General features: G+C 44.8%; 4 non-coding genes across 4 annotated transcripts in view; all 4 read left to right on the forward strand.

Annotated features, from left to right (window-relative positions):
• Positions 1 to 12, forward strand: part of LOC149408530 (large subunit ribosomal RNA) — a 4,064-nt gene extending 4,052 nt beyond the window's left edge. The window contains exon 1 of the ribosomal RNA XR_016305525.1: positions 1 to 12. This exon is cut by the window's left edge and continues 4,052 nt beyond it. This is a non-coding gene — a ribosomal RNA (large subunit ribosomal RNA).
• Positions 13 to 8,454: 8,442 nt separating this feature from the next.
• On the forward strand, positions 8,455 to 10,394 carry LOC149408531 (small subunit ribosomal RNA). Its single transcript, XR_016305528.1, has one exon. It is a non-coding gene; the product is annotated as a small subunit ribosomal RNA (ribosomal RNA).
• A 329-nt stretch (positions 10,395 to 10,723) lies between these two features.
• Positions 10,724 to 10,885, forward strand: LOC149408532 (5.8S ribosomal RNA). The gene has a single exon (XR_016305526.1). It is a non-coding gene; the product is annotated as a 5.8S ribosomal RNA (ribosomal RNA).
• A 411-nt stretch (positions 10,886 to 11,296) lies between these two features.
• LOC149408533 (large subunit ribosomal RNA) overlaps positions 11,297 to 12,500 on the forward strand; it is a 4,059-nt gene continuing 2,855 nt past the window's right edge. The window contains exon 1 of the ribosomal RNA XR_016305524.1: positions 11,297 to 12,500. This exon is cut by the window's right edge and continues 2,855 nt beyond it. This is a non-coding gene — a ribosomal RNA (large subunit ribosomal RNA).

The following is a 12,500-nucleotide window of genomic DNA, read 5'->3' on the forward strand; positions in this document are numbered from 1 at the left end:
CAAGAGATTCGTCCGATCGTCTCCACGGAGCGTCGGCCCCCCCATGCTGCTGCTGTTTGCGGCCTAGCGCGAGCGAGCGTGTCGTACAAGCGTACGGACGACGGAGCGTGTCACGTGTGAAACGTGACGCGCCCCCGTCCTCTACGCTTGTGCGCGCGTTCGTTCGCGCTTTTTTTTTTGCAATTTTTTTTTTTTTCAAAGTCCCCGGCACTCGTGACGGTTTTAGCGTGTTTGAGAGTTTCACGAACGGAAAAGAAAAAAAAAGTTAACATTGAAATGTTACATACATACATACATACATACATACATACATACATACATACATACATACATACATACATACATACATACATACATACATACATACATACATACGTACGTACGTACGTACATTCTTTTCACAACACCCACCGAGGGACACTCGAATGGAGTGTGCCTCGGGGGCTTTTTTTATGCGATTTTTTTTTTAAAGCGGATTAGCGGCGGTAGTAACTGTGACTCTCTCTAGGTGGCCGAACGCCTCGTCCTCCGATTGTGAAGTTATCGCGCGGATTTACCACATTCCCATATGTCCCTTTTGCTCCTGGACACAATGGACTACGAGACAATTGTTTTCATGTACATATTTATAACTGTTTTTTTTTTCTTTTTCTTTCTGTTTATTTACTGTATTAATTAGCATTCTACAAATTTTCTGTTCCTGATTATACTAATGTTTATTATTTGCATCTAATGTTTACTTTCTATCTCTTATTGCAGGTTATTTTGGATATTTTGTAACAGACTGATTCTGCTTATAATTTTTTTAAGATTTTCTTTTATTTTTATACACTGCTTTGTATCTTGTTCTTTCTTTTCTACTATAGAGTGACCTGCTTGCTGGTAGTAGCACTGAACTTATATTTTTCTTGTGTCAGTCCGGCGTACCCCAACTCTGGGGTGACAGAAGACCTCGTCCGTGCATATCAAACTTCAAGATCAAATCACGATGAGGGATCTGTGTCATCGTCTGCTCGCAGCGCCTCCCCTGAGGTCAGGAACTGGACTGAGGATGGGCCGAACGTGGATCGGCAACCTTCCGCCCTGCCTCCAGGTATTCCGACGCTTTCTCCTCATGGTCTTCGGGATATTCCCAACCCCAACTCACACTTCTCGTCGAGGCACAACCGGTTTCCTGGCTTAGGGGCGCGGAACCTGATTCTCGTGAAGCCAATCCAACGCCCAGCTTTCTCTCCCTAGGTCTGCCTGTTAGTGGATATCGACACCCCCTTCACCACAGAAAGAGGCGCATACTTTACCATTTTTCTTTTTTGTTCTCTTTGTAGGTGGCTGTGTATTATTTTAATTCTTCTCTACCTATTGTTGACATTTTGTAAATGTGTTTTTATTATATTAACCAAGTAGAATAGAACTTACTAAAATTATTAAAACACAGCACTTGCATACTGCGAATAACATCGTATGCATGGACATTTTGGAGGTCTTGTTTTGAAATTTTAAATGTAGATTCGTTTTTTAAAAAATTAGCGTCCTTGCGAGAGCTCTGAAGGGGTACCATCAGTACCTAAAACAGGGCGGGGAAGTGGTGGGCCTCCTCCAAAATGTCCCTTTTTTAAAATTTAGAAATTAGAAAAAAAAGTTAACATTGAAATGTTACATACATACAATTTGCTCCAAAACGTTTTTTTACTTTTAATTTTGACTTTTCTTCAATTGTCTTGACATTTTTCAGTGTAAATGGCGTCTGGTGCGGTTTCGTCGGAGGATTCCGATGGCTCCACCAGGAATCCTGGAGATCCTTTGGGGGACCGTGAAAAAAACCTTATGAAAAAGATTCATGAACTAATTTCCTCCACATCGCCTACTGCTTGACCCTCTAAAAAGGAAGTCCCACAGGGAACAATTGACCATTGACTCAGACAGTGAAGTTGGATCAGAACAAGATACTGCTCGGCGTATCCCGTTTTCAGCTGATAACCAGGAAATGGCCTTGCCATTGCACCCTCAACCACTCCGAATGCCGAAAATAAGAAACGGGGGTTAGGTATGTATTTATTTATATAATTTGTACATTTATTTATAACAATTACAAGTAAAATAGCCATAATTGTACCATTTATGCAGTGTATATGCAATTCCAAAAATCTCGCAAATGCGCTATAGGACACAAAAAATAAAAATCTATTTTTTTATCTACCGCATTCAAAAAGCACGTAGCTCTCGTGAGTTTATAAATAAATTAGTGCGGCTCGCTCTACTATATAGAAGACGTCATTGTTATGACGTCCTCGAGAGTGAGACTCTGGTACAAAAAAAAAATAATTGGGCCAGTATATCATTATTAGATAAGTGATCGTTTATTAGTTGAAAAAAATATTTAAGCAAAGCAATACCTCTACTTGTCTCTAGGGAGTGGTAATTGGTCATGCCTAATATATAAATCGATGGGTAAAGCCAAGGGTAACGTCCATAGAGCCGCGAGAATAAAAAAACCTTAAAAAAAATTTATGGACTCTTTCAATGCGTAAAGTGTATGTTAATTCATGTGGAGCGAGCCCAGATGATAACCGCAACAGAAGCGGTACATGATTACCAGAATGCCCATAAAGAATGTTTCATTACAGTTTCAGTTAAATTTAAAAGCAGTTTCCGAGTTGTTGCTCTGAAGGGGTACTGTCAGTACCTAAAACAGGGCAAGAAAGTGGTGGTTCTCCTCCAGAATGTTATTTTTTTTTTTTAACCGAATTTTCGAAAAAAAAAAGACGATGGAGACGTGTCCCGTATTCTGGTTAGGTTAGGGGTTAGTGACCGGATAAATCGTCAAAATCAAAATTCAACAAACCTTTAAACGGCGATGTGAGGTCATGAAAAGTGATGAAACAAAAACTAGGTTGAATAGGTTACGAGTATAAGTATTTAACCCAATTTTTGTTTCATCACTTTTAATGACTTCATATCACTTTTTCAATGTGTGTTCTGTTGTCATTGTGGTGATTTATCATGCAACCTGATTGCATTTATCGATTTTCTTTTAATTTTAATTAATTTATTTATTTATTTATTTCATCGACACTCGTGGCGGTTTTCGATAAACTTAGTGTGGCTTTCTTCAGTCGCCCTATGTATTATGATTATATATAAAATTTATGATCAATATGGTTCCATGCTAACTCAACACGGTGACTGTTCAACACACTTTTAAAAAGTGATATAGAATCATTAAAAACGATGATTTGTTTAAACCTAACCTAACCTAACCTTACCTAACCTAACCTAACCTAACCCAACCTAACCTAACCTGACCTAACCTAACCTACTTAACCCAGTAAAAAAAAGTTTTTGTTTCATCACTTTCCATGACTTTACATAACTTTTTAAATATGTGATGAATTATCATTTTGATGATTTATCCGGTCGCCGATCAATATAATATAGAAACCCAACTTACGACTTGTAGTATGATATCGAAAAAAGAAATCAATTCACAAACCTTTCTTCTTTTTTTTCGTCTTTTGATGAGTTCAAAACATTGTAGACGATAGATGGCGTAGCGGTTTCGGGGAAAATTAGGTTTTTTGTTATTATTCTTCTTATGCTGTGTACCTAAGTGTCATATTTATGTGTGAATAAAAATTATAAATAATAATAATAGTAATTATTTATTTTTTGGAATAACTTTACTGAGTAAAACCTAATATTGTAATATTTAATTATCGAAGATAATATTAGCGAATTCTAAAAGAAAATCTGAAAGAGAAAAATCACCAAAATAATAAAAAAAAAAAATCAGTCCTAGATGTGACCGTATCCTTTTCTGATTTTTCTGTTTCAGATTTTCGTTTAGAAATCGGTAATATTGTCTTCGATAATTAATAAATTAAATAAATCATTTTCGTCAGGAGGTGAGGGAATGCAATTCAGAGCGGCGGGCGCGGGTAAAGCGCGGGAGTAACTGGGACGCACTTAACGGCCCTCAACGTGTTTTCAAAATTTTCTTATTTAAAAATAAAATATTTATTTTTTTTAAATTTCAGAATCGAACTCATAACGTCATTCTTAGTGTAGAATAATAAATTTAGCCGCGGTTCGGTGCAGCGGGGCCGGCGATGAGTGGGATCTGATATCGAGTAGCGGCCGCGGGTGGACGGCGGGAGTAACTGCGACGCACCCGATGACGCCATTTGCCCCGGGCACGGTGTGATTTAAAAGAAAAAAAAACTTTTTTTTTGACGTATTTTATTTCAGAATCTAATTCGGAACGCCATTCTTAGTGTAGAATATTAAATTTAAAGGTTTCGAGAGCATTGGGACCGGAGCTGACAAGATCTCATTTCGGATGATAGCCGCGGGTAAACGGCGGGAGTAAACGGGCCGCACTTAATGGCCCTCAATGTGAAATTGTAATTTATTTATTTTTATAGATTTTTATTTCGGAATCGAATTCGGAACGTCATTCTTGCAGCGTAGAATAAAAAATTTAAATGTTACGGGAGCATTGGGACCGGAGCGGAGCTGAGAGGATCTCATTTCGGGTGGTAGCCGCGGGTAAACGGCGGGAGTAAACGGGCCGCACTTAATGGCCCTCAGTGTGAAAATGTTTATTTTTTAGTTTTCTTATCATGTATGTATGTATGTATGTATGTATGTATGTATGTATGTATGTATGTATGTATGTATGTATAATTTAACATTTCGATAGTGAGAAGACGTGAGCGACGAGGGTAAATTTATTTTTTCGAGACCGAGCGTGAGCAGTCGGGCAGACGGCCGGAGATGAGGCGACGCGGCTCGCGCTACTGCGGCCGGTTCCGCGAGAGGCCCGACCGCCCGGGCGTCCGTCTGAGCGCAGTCGAGGAGTCGGAGCGGGCGCATCGCGGTCTGTAATAGTCGGTGAATTTGTTTTATTCGAATCCCTTTTAAAATCGTTTTCTTACTATGTATGTATGTATGTATGTATGTATGTATGTATGTATGTATGTATGTATGTATGTATAATTTAACATTTCGATAGTGAGAAGACGTGAGCGACGAGGGTAAATTTATTTTTATTTTTTCGAGACCGAGCGTGAGCAGTCGGGCAGACGGCCGGAGATGAGGCGACGCGGCTCGCGCTACTGCGGCCGGTTCCGCGAGAGGCCCGACCGCCCGGGCGTCCGTCTGAGCGCAGTCGAGGAGTCGGAGCGGGCGCATCGCGGTCTGTAATAGTCGGTGAATTTGTTTTATTCGAATCCCTTTTAAAATCGTTTTCTTACTATGTATGTATGTATGTATGTATGTATGTATGTATGTATGTATGTATGTATAATTTAACATTTCGATAGTGAGAAGACGTGAGCGACGAGGGTAAATTTATTTTTTCGAGACCGAGCGTGAGCAGTCGGGCAGACGGCCGGAGATGAGGCGACGCGGCTCGCGCTACTGCGGCCGGTTCCGCGAGAGGCGCCCGGGCGTCCGTCTGAGCGCAGTCGAGGAGTCGGAGCGGGCGCATCGCGGTCTGTAATAGTCGGTGAATTTGTTTTATTCGAATCCCTTTTAAAATCGTTTTCTTACTATGTATGTATGTATGTATGTATGTATGTATGTATGTATGTATGTATGTATGTATGTATGTATGTATGTATGTATGTATGTATGTATAATTTAACATTTCGATAGTGAGAAGACGTGAGCGACGAGGGTAAATTTATTTTTTCGAGACCGAGCGTGAGCAGTCGGGCAGACGGCCGGAGATGAGGCGACGCGGCTCGCGCTACTGCGGCCGGTTCCGCGAGAGGCCCGACCGCCCGGGCGTCCGTCTGAGCGCAGTCGAGGAGTCGGAGCGGGCGCATCGCGGTCTGTAATAGTCGGTGAATTTGTTTTATTCGAATCCCTTTTAAAATCGTTTTCTTACTATGTATGTATGTATGTATGTATGTATGTATGTACTTATGTATAAATATACAAAAATCTCTTCACTTTATATGTTTTGTTATGATTTTTTTTTTCTCCTATTTACATATGTTTTAAAAGTAAAATTTTATTATTATTTTTTTACACTTCACAGACGAGTGTTTTTGGACTCTTGTAGAGGTAAAAATGTTAATTTTTAATTGAATATATTTTTAAAAAATGTACGTGTAAATATGAATTTATTTGATTTAATTTCAATGTCGTCTATTAAGTTTTTTTTTTTTTTTTAACTCAACAGAATAAATGATATAATATAACAATTCTAAAATGTTGCCTAGTCTTGTGGGTGCCGGGTGAATTTACTTTATGTATCAGGTTAGGTTAGGTTAGGTTAGGTTAGGTTAGGTTAGGTTAGGTTAGGTTAGGTTAGGTTAGGTTAGGTTAGGTTAGGTTAGGTTAGGTTAGGTTAGGTTAGGTTAGGTTAGGTTAGGTTAGGTTAGGTTGGGTTAGGTTGGGTTAGTGTAGGTTAGGTTAGGTTAGGTTAGGTTAGGTTAGGTTAGGTTAGGTTAGGTTAGGTTAGGTTAGGTTAGGTTAGGTTAGGTTAGGTTAGGTTAGGTTAGGTTAGGTTTGGTTAGGTTAGGTTAGGTTAGGTTAGGTTAGGTTAGGTTAGGTTAGGTTAGGTTAGGTTAAGTTAGGTTTGGTTAGGTTAGGTTAGGTTAGGTTTGGTTAGGTTAGGTTAGGTTAGGTTGGGTTAGGTTAGGTTAGGTTAGGTTAGGTTAGGTTAGGTTAGGTTAGGTTAGGTTAGGTTAGGTTAGGTTAGGTTAGGTTAGGTTAGGTTAGGTTAGGTCAGGTCAGGTTAGGTGCGATTACAATTTTTGCAAATAGATAAATTGACAAAAATTTTTGCCATTAAAATTTATGCCAATAAAATTTTCTGCCAATAAAATTTGATGCCAATAAAATTTGATGCCAATAAAATTTTCTGCCAATATAATTTTATGCCAATAAAATTTTAGGCCAATAAAATTTTCTGCCAATAAAATTTGATGCCAATAAAATCTTCTGCCAATATAATTTTATGCCAATAAAAATTTTTTGCCAATACTTATTAGCAAAAAATTGATCTTTGTCAATGGAATTTAAATTTAAAAAAGTAAAATAAATACAAAACAATACAAGAACAACACGTCAACTCAACAGAGATCAAATGGGAAAATAATTCACCGACTCCAGATATTTTCATATCGGAGGGTTCGGCTCGGTAGAACTCCTAACGGGGCCTATAAATAAATCCTACAGATCCCTCAACATAAACATTTAAAAAAATCTTTTGTTATCCTACATGTATTCAAAATGACCGACTTTTGCATCTTTATATATAAATTTTTTGATAGATCTAATACGCCTAAATTTTTAATAAGAGAGCTAGGTATAATGCCGGTAGCCGAAATAACGAATGGTAATATTTTTATAGTCTGAGAATGCCAAATTCTTTTTTTCTCATTTCCTAAATCTGTGTATTTTCTTATTTTTTCACTAACAGATTTTTGAATATTACAGGAATTCGGAATAGCGACATCGATGATATAAGTTATTTTTAAAAATTTTGTCATGTAAAACTATATCGGTTCTATTATGACTAATCGCTCGATCTGTTAGTTATATATTTAGTTAGTTATGTTAGTTATTTATTATTATTATTATTATATCTATGTTAAGTTTTTATTTTTATTTGAAATATGTTCTTATTGTGTAAATTTGAAATAACTACGTACCTCTGTATTAAGTTTTTTTAAACTCACCGGGAACGGTCGGTCGGTATCATCGATTAAATGAAATAATTTAAAATTTCCAAAATGCGAATACGAAAGTAAGTGACGAGAGTAAATTTATTTACCGAGACCGAGCGCCTTGTGCCCGGTTTCGCGAGCCGCCCGAGGCCCGACGGCCCGGCCGCCTGCGCGCCTTCGAGGGGTCGGAGCGGGCGCATCGCGCTCGGCGCCGTCCCGAGCGAGAACGCGACCCGGCACAGCTTTGTGCCCGCCGAGTGTGGCGGGCTCTCGATGCACGGCGTTCGCAAACTGCGGCGGCCTATCGGTCGTGTCGGCGGTGTTATTTGCGAGAAACTACGTGACGCCCGCTTCTGCGCGGCGTTCGCGCTCATGTTTTGACTCTGGAGTTCCGCGCGAGCAGAATTTTCAAAAGCAAAGGCGGAGGATTTTATCCCCGTCTCACTGTTGCCTCGCCAAAGGCGTGCGCTTTCGGTGTACACGTTTTACGAATGGGAATTATAAATCGGACGATAGCGTCGTCGCGGGTGCGGTCTCTCTCTCTCGGGCGGGAGCCGTCCTACGCGCGCTTTCTTCGTTTGAAGCAAAAATTTTCCCGCGGAGCTTTCGTCTAGCGACGGTCGCCGAGCGGGAGAATATAGCGGTACGCATAATGAGCGTGACTCGTGCGGGTGACTCCGTCGCGTGTTCTTTAACGCCGTGTTGTCCGCGCCCTCTACGCGAGGGCGGGCCTCTGTCGTTCGGAGGATTAAAAACCCTCCGACGGTGGTGCAGCTCCCTGGTTGATCCTGCCAGTAATCATATGCTTGTCTCAAAGACTAAGCCATGCAAGTCTCAGTAAAAGCCGAATTAAGGTGAAACCGCGAATGGCTCAATATATCAGTTTTGGTTCCTTAGATCGTACACGGTTACTTGGATAACTGTGGCAATTCTAGAGCTAATACATGCAAACGAGGTTCTGACCGGTAACGGGAGGAATGCTTTTATTAGATCAAAAACCAATCGGCGGCGGGGTTCGCGCCCCGTCCGTCGCCATTCGAGATGACTCTAGATAACTTTGAGCTGATCGCACGGTCTAGCACCGGCGACGCATCTTTCAAATGTCTGCCTTATCAACTGTCGATGGTAGTTTATGCGACTACCATGGTTGTCACGGGTAACGGGGAATCAGGGTTCGATTCCGGAGAGGGAGCCTGAGAAACGGCTACCACATCCACGGAAGGCAGCAGGCGCGCAAATTACCCACTCCCGGCACGGGGAGGTAGTGACGAAAAATAACGATACGGGACTCGTCCGAGGCCTCGTGATCGGAATGATTACACTTTAAATCCTTTAATGAGGATCCATTGGAGGGCAAGTCTGGTGCCAGCAGCCGCGGTAATTCCAGCTCCAATAGCATATACTAAAGTTGTTGCGGTTAAAAAGCTCGTAGTTGAAATTGTGTCCTGCGGTGTCGGTCTACCGAATGCGGTACGACAGGCACGTCTGCGGGGCTTCTCGCCGGTGCGTCCACCGCCGGCGTGTGTCGGTCGGCCTCACGGTCGGCCGCGCACCGAGGCGGGCCGTCGCGGCTGTTTACTTTGAACAAATTAGAGTGCTCAAAGCGGGCTAACACTTGCCTGAATATTGTACGCATGGAATAATAGAATAGGACCTCGGTTCTGTTTTGTTGGCTTTCTGATACCAGAGGTAATGATTAATAGGGACGACTGGGGGCATTCGTATTGAGACGTTAGAGGTGAAATTCTTGGATCGTCGCAAGACGGACTAAAGCGAAAGCATTTGCCAAAGGTGTTTTCATTAATCAAGAACGAAAGTTAGAGGTTCGAAGGCGATTAGATACCGCTGTAGTTCTAACCATAAATGATGCCAGCCAGCGATCCGCCGAAGTTTCATAATTTTAACCCGGTGGGCAGCTCCCGGGAAACCAAAGCTTTCGGGCTCCGGGGGGAGTATGGTTGCAAAGCTGAAACTTAAAGGAATTGACGGAAGGGCACCACCAGGAGTGGAGCCTGCGGCTTAATTCGACTCAACACGGGAAAACTCACCAGGCCCGGACACTGGAAGGATTGACGGATTAACAGCTCTTTCTCGATTCGGTGGGTGGTGGTGCATGGCCGCTCTTAGTTGGTGGAGCGATTTGTCAGGTTAATTCCGGTAACGAACGTAACTCTAGCCTATTAAATAGACGTGCAACCGGTATCACGAGGGTCCGTGTGCGCGCGGCTTCGGCGTTCGCGCGTCGGGGTCGTGCGTTTCGCGGTCTTCACTACCGGCGTACAATGAAAATCTTCTTAGAGGGACCGGCGGTATATATAGCCGCACGAGATTGAGCAATAGCAGGTCTGTGATGCCCTTAGATGTCCTGGGCCGCACGCGCGCTACACTGAAGGGATCAGCGTGTCCTCCTTGGCCTAACGGCCCGGGTAACCCGATGAAACCCCTTCGTGATAGGGATTGGGGTTTGCAATTCTCCCCCATGAACGAGGAATTCCTAGTAAAAGCGAGTCACCAGCTCGCGTTGATTGCGTCCCTGCCCTTTGTACACACCGCCCGTCGCTACTACCGATGGATGATTTGGTGAGGTCTTCGGACTGGTGCGCGGAAGCTCTCACGGGCATCCGACGCGTCGGAAAGTTTGACCGAATTTGATCATTTAGAGGAAGTAAAAGTCGTAACAAGGTTTCCGTAGGTGAACCTGCGGAAGGATCATTTCCTGTGTTTAATGTTTGTGCTTTCCATGATATGAAATATTATTATGAAACAAAACATATTATACATATAAACCATAATCGAACGAATGCTAAATTACTGCGTCGGAGATCGCCCTAGGGCGCCGATGCGAACCGAGAACCGCCGGCGTCGAGCGGAGGAGGGCTCCGTCCTCTATCCGCTCGTCCGGTGAAATTTTACCCGTCGCCGTGAAGGCGGCGGTACAAAATTAATCTTTTTGTCGAATGGAATTATAAACATTTCGAAAACGCAAACCAAATTGTAAAAACCGAAAACTAAAACGTATCTATTTATGTTTGTTTTATCATTATTACCCTGAACGGCGGATCACTCGGCTCGTGGGTCGATGAAGAACGCAGCTAAATGCGCGTCAGAGTGTGAACTGCAGGACACATGAGCATCGACATTTCGAACGCACATTGCGGTCCGAGCAAGACGTAGTTTGTCGACGGACCACTCCTGTTTGAGGGTCGCGCACACAATGCGACCAGACTGTTCTCTCGCCCCCGTCCTCGGACGGGGGCGCGCAGAGCGAGCGTTGCCGGCGTCGCCGGGGCCCGCGCGCGTCGTCTCCTCGGAGACGCGCGCCGGGACCTCGGCGTCCGGTTAAATTTGACGAAGTGCTCTCTCGATGCGCGCGATTTCCGCTTGCGTTATACCAAACGCGGAGGAACGCGTGCGAGCCTTGAGCTAGCGACGACGCTGAAAACTGGGCAGTCTACCGCGCGAGCGGTCGGCTGTCCGGGGCGATCTTCGCGCTCTCGGCCGCGCGCACCTCCGCGGACGCTCGTCGGTTTCGCGCCCGCTTGACAGAGTCTGCACGGGCGAGAATACGCGCACACTGTTGCTTTGCGTACTTCTCGAATTTATAAAATTTTTGTTGTCGACCTCAAATCAGGAGAGATCACCCGCCGAACTTAAGCATATCAGTAAGCGGAGGAAAAGAAACTAACGAGGATTCCCCGAGTAGCGGCGAGCGAAACGGGAAGAGCCCAGCGCTGAATCCTGCGGCCCCGGCGGGCCGCCGGGAAATGTAGCGTTCGGGAGGAGAGTTATACATACACGCGCGGTCATTAGTCACGGCTGCCTGTCCAAGTTCATCTTGAACGGGGCCCGCTTACCCGCAGAGGGTGCCAGGCCCGTGGTGACGGTAGCCGGCCGCGACGGTCTCTCTCCCTAGAGTCGGGTTGCTTGAGAGTGCAGCCCTAAGTGGGTGGTAAACTCCATCTAAGGCTAAATACTACCACGAGACCGATAGCGAACAAGTACCGTGAGGGAAAGTTGAAAAGAACTTTGAAGAGAGAGTTAAAGAGTACGTGAAACCGTTCAGGGGTAAACCTGTGGAACTCAAACGAGCGAACGGGGAGATTCATCGTGTCTTCCGTCGGGGCTCGCGCCTCGCGCAAACCTTCGCCTTCGGCTTTCGGGGCGGTGGGTGCGCGGGTGCGCCGTCAGGCTCCCGGAGCGCGTGCACTTCTCCCTTAGTATAACACCGCGACCCGTCGCGCCGCGGTCGAATGCGCCGTGCGGTTGACCCGTCTCGCTCTGCGAGGCGGAGCCGCGGTGTCCACGGCCGCGGCGTACATTACGCAGCGACGGTAGAGAACGAGGATCGCGTCCGCCCCTCGCGGGCGTCCGTCGCGCTGCAGCGGCGTCCTTCGCGTGGCCCCCGGCGTCTAGTGCGTCGCGGGTGTCGCGCGTCGGGTGTCCGTCGTTAGCGGCGCGCTCTCGGACGGGACGCGTCCCGGTCGGCGGTGGTTTTGTTTTGGGCACTCACAGGACCCGTCTTGAAACACGGACCAAGGAGTCTAGCATGTGCGCGAGTCATTGGGAACACTGATAAACCCAGAGGCGAAATGAAAGTGAAAGGCCGGCCTCGAGCCGGTCGCAGGGAAGATGCGCGGGCGTCGTCAGACGCCCCGCCGCATTCCCGAGGCGTTTCGAGAAAGCCCCCGTGCGATTATCGAGACGCACTGAGAGCGTACACGCTGGGACCCGAAAGATGGTGAACTATGCCTGGTCAGGTCGAAGTCAGGGGAAACCCTGATGGAGGACCGAAGCGATTCTGACGTGCAAATCGATCGTCCG

The sequence above is a fragment of the Hesperophylax consimilis genome, unplaced genomic scaffold (assembly GCF_061612785.1).
Source record: "Hesperophylax consimilis isolate HC1 unplaced genomic scaffold, BYU_Hcon_1.0 scaffold_229, whole genome shotgun sequence".
Taxonomy (NCBI): domain Eukaryota; kingdom Metazoa; phylum Arthropoda; class Insecta; order Trichoptera; family Limnephilidae; genus Hesperophylax; species Hesperophylax consimilis.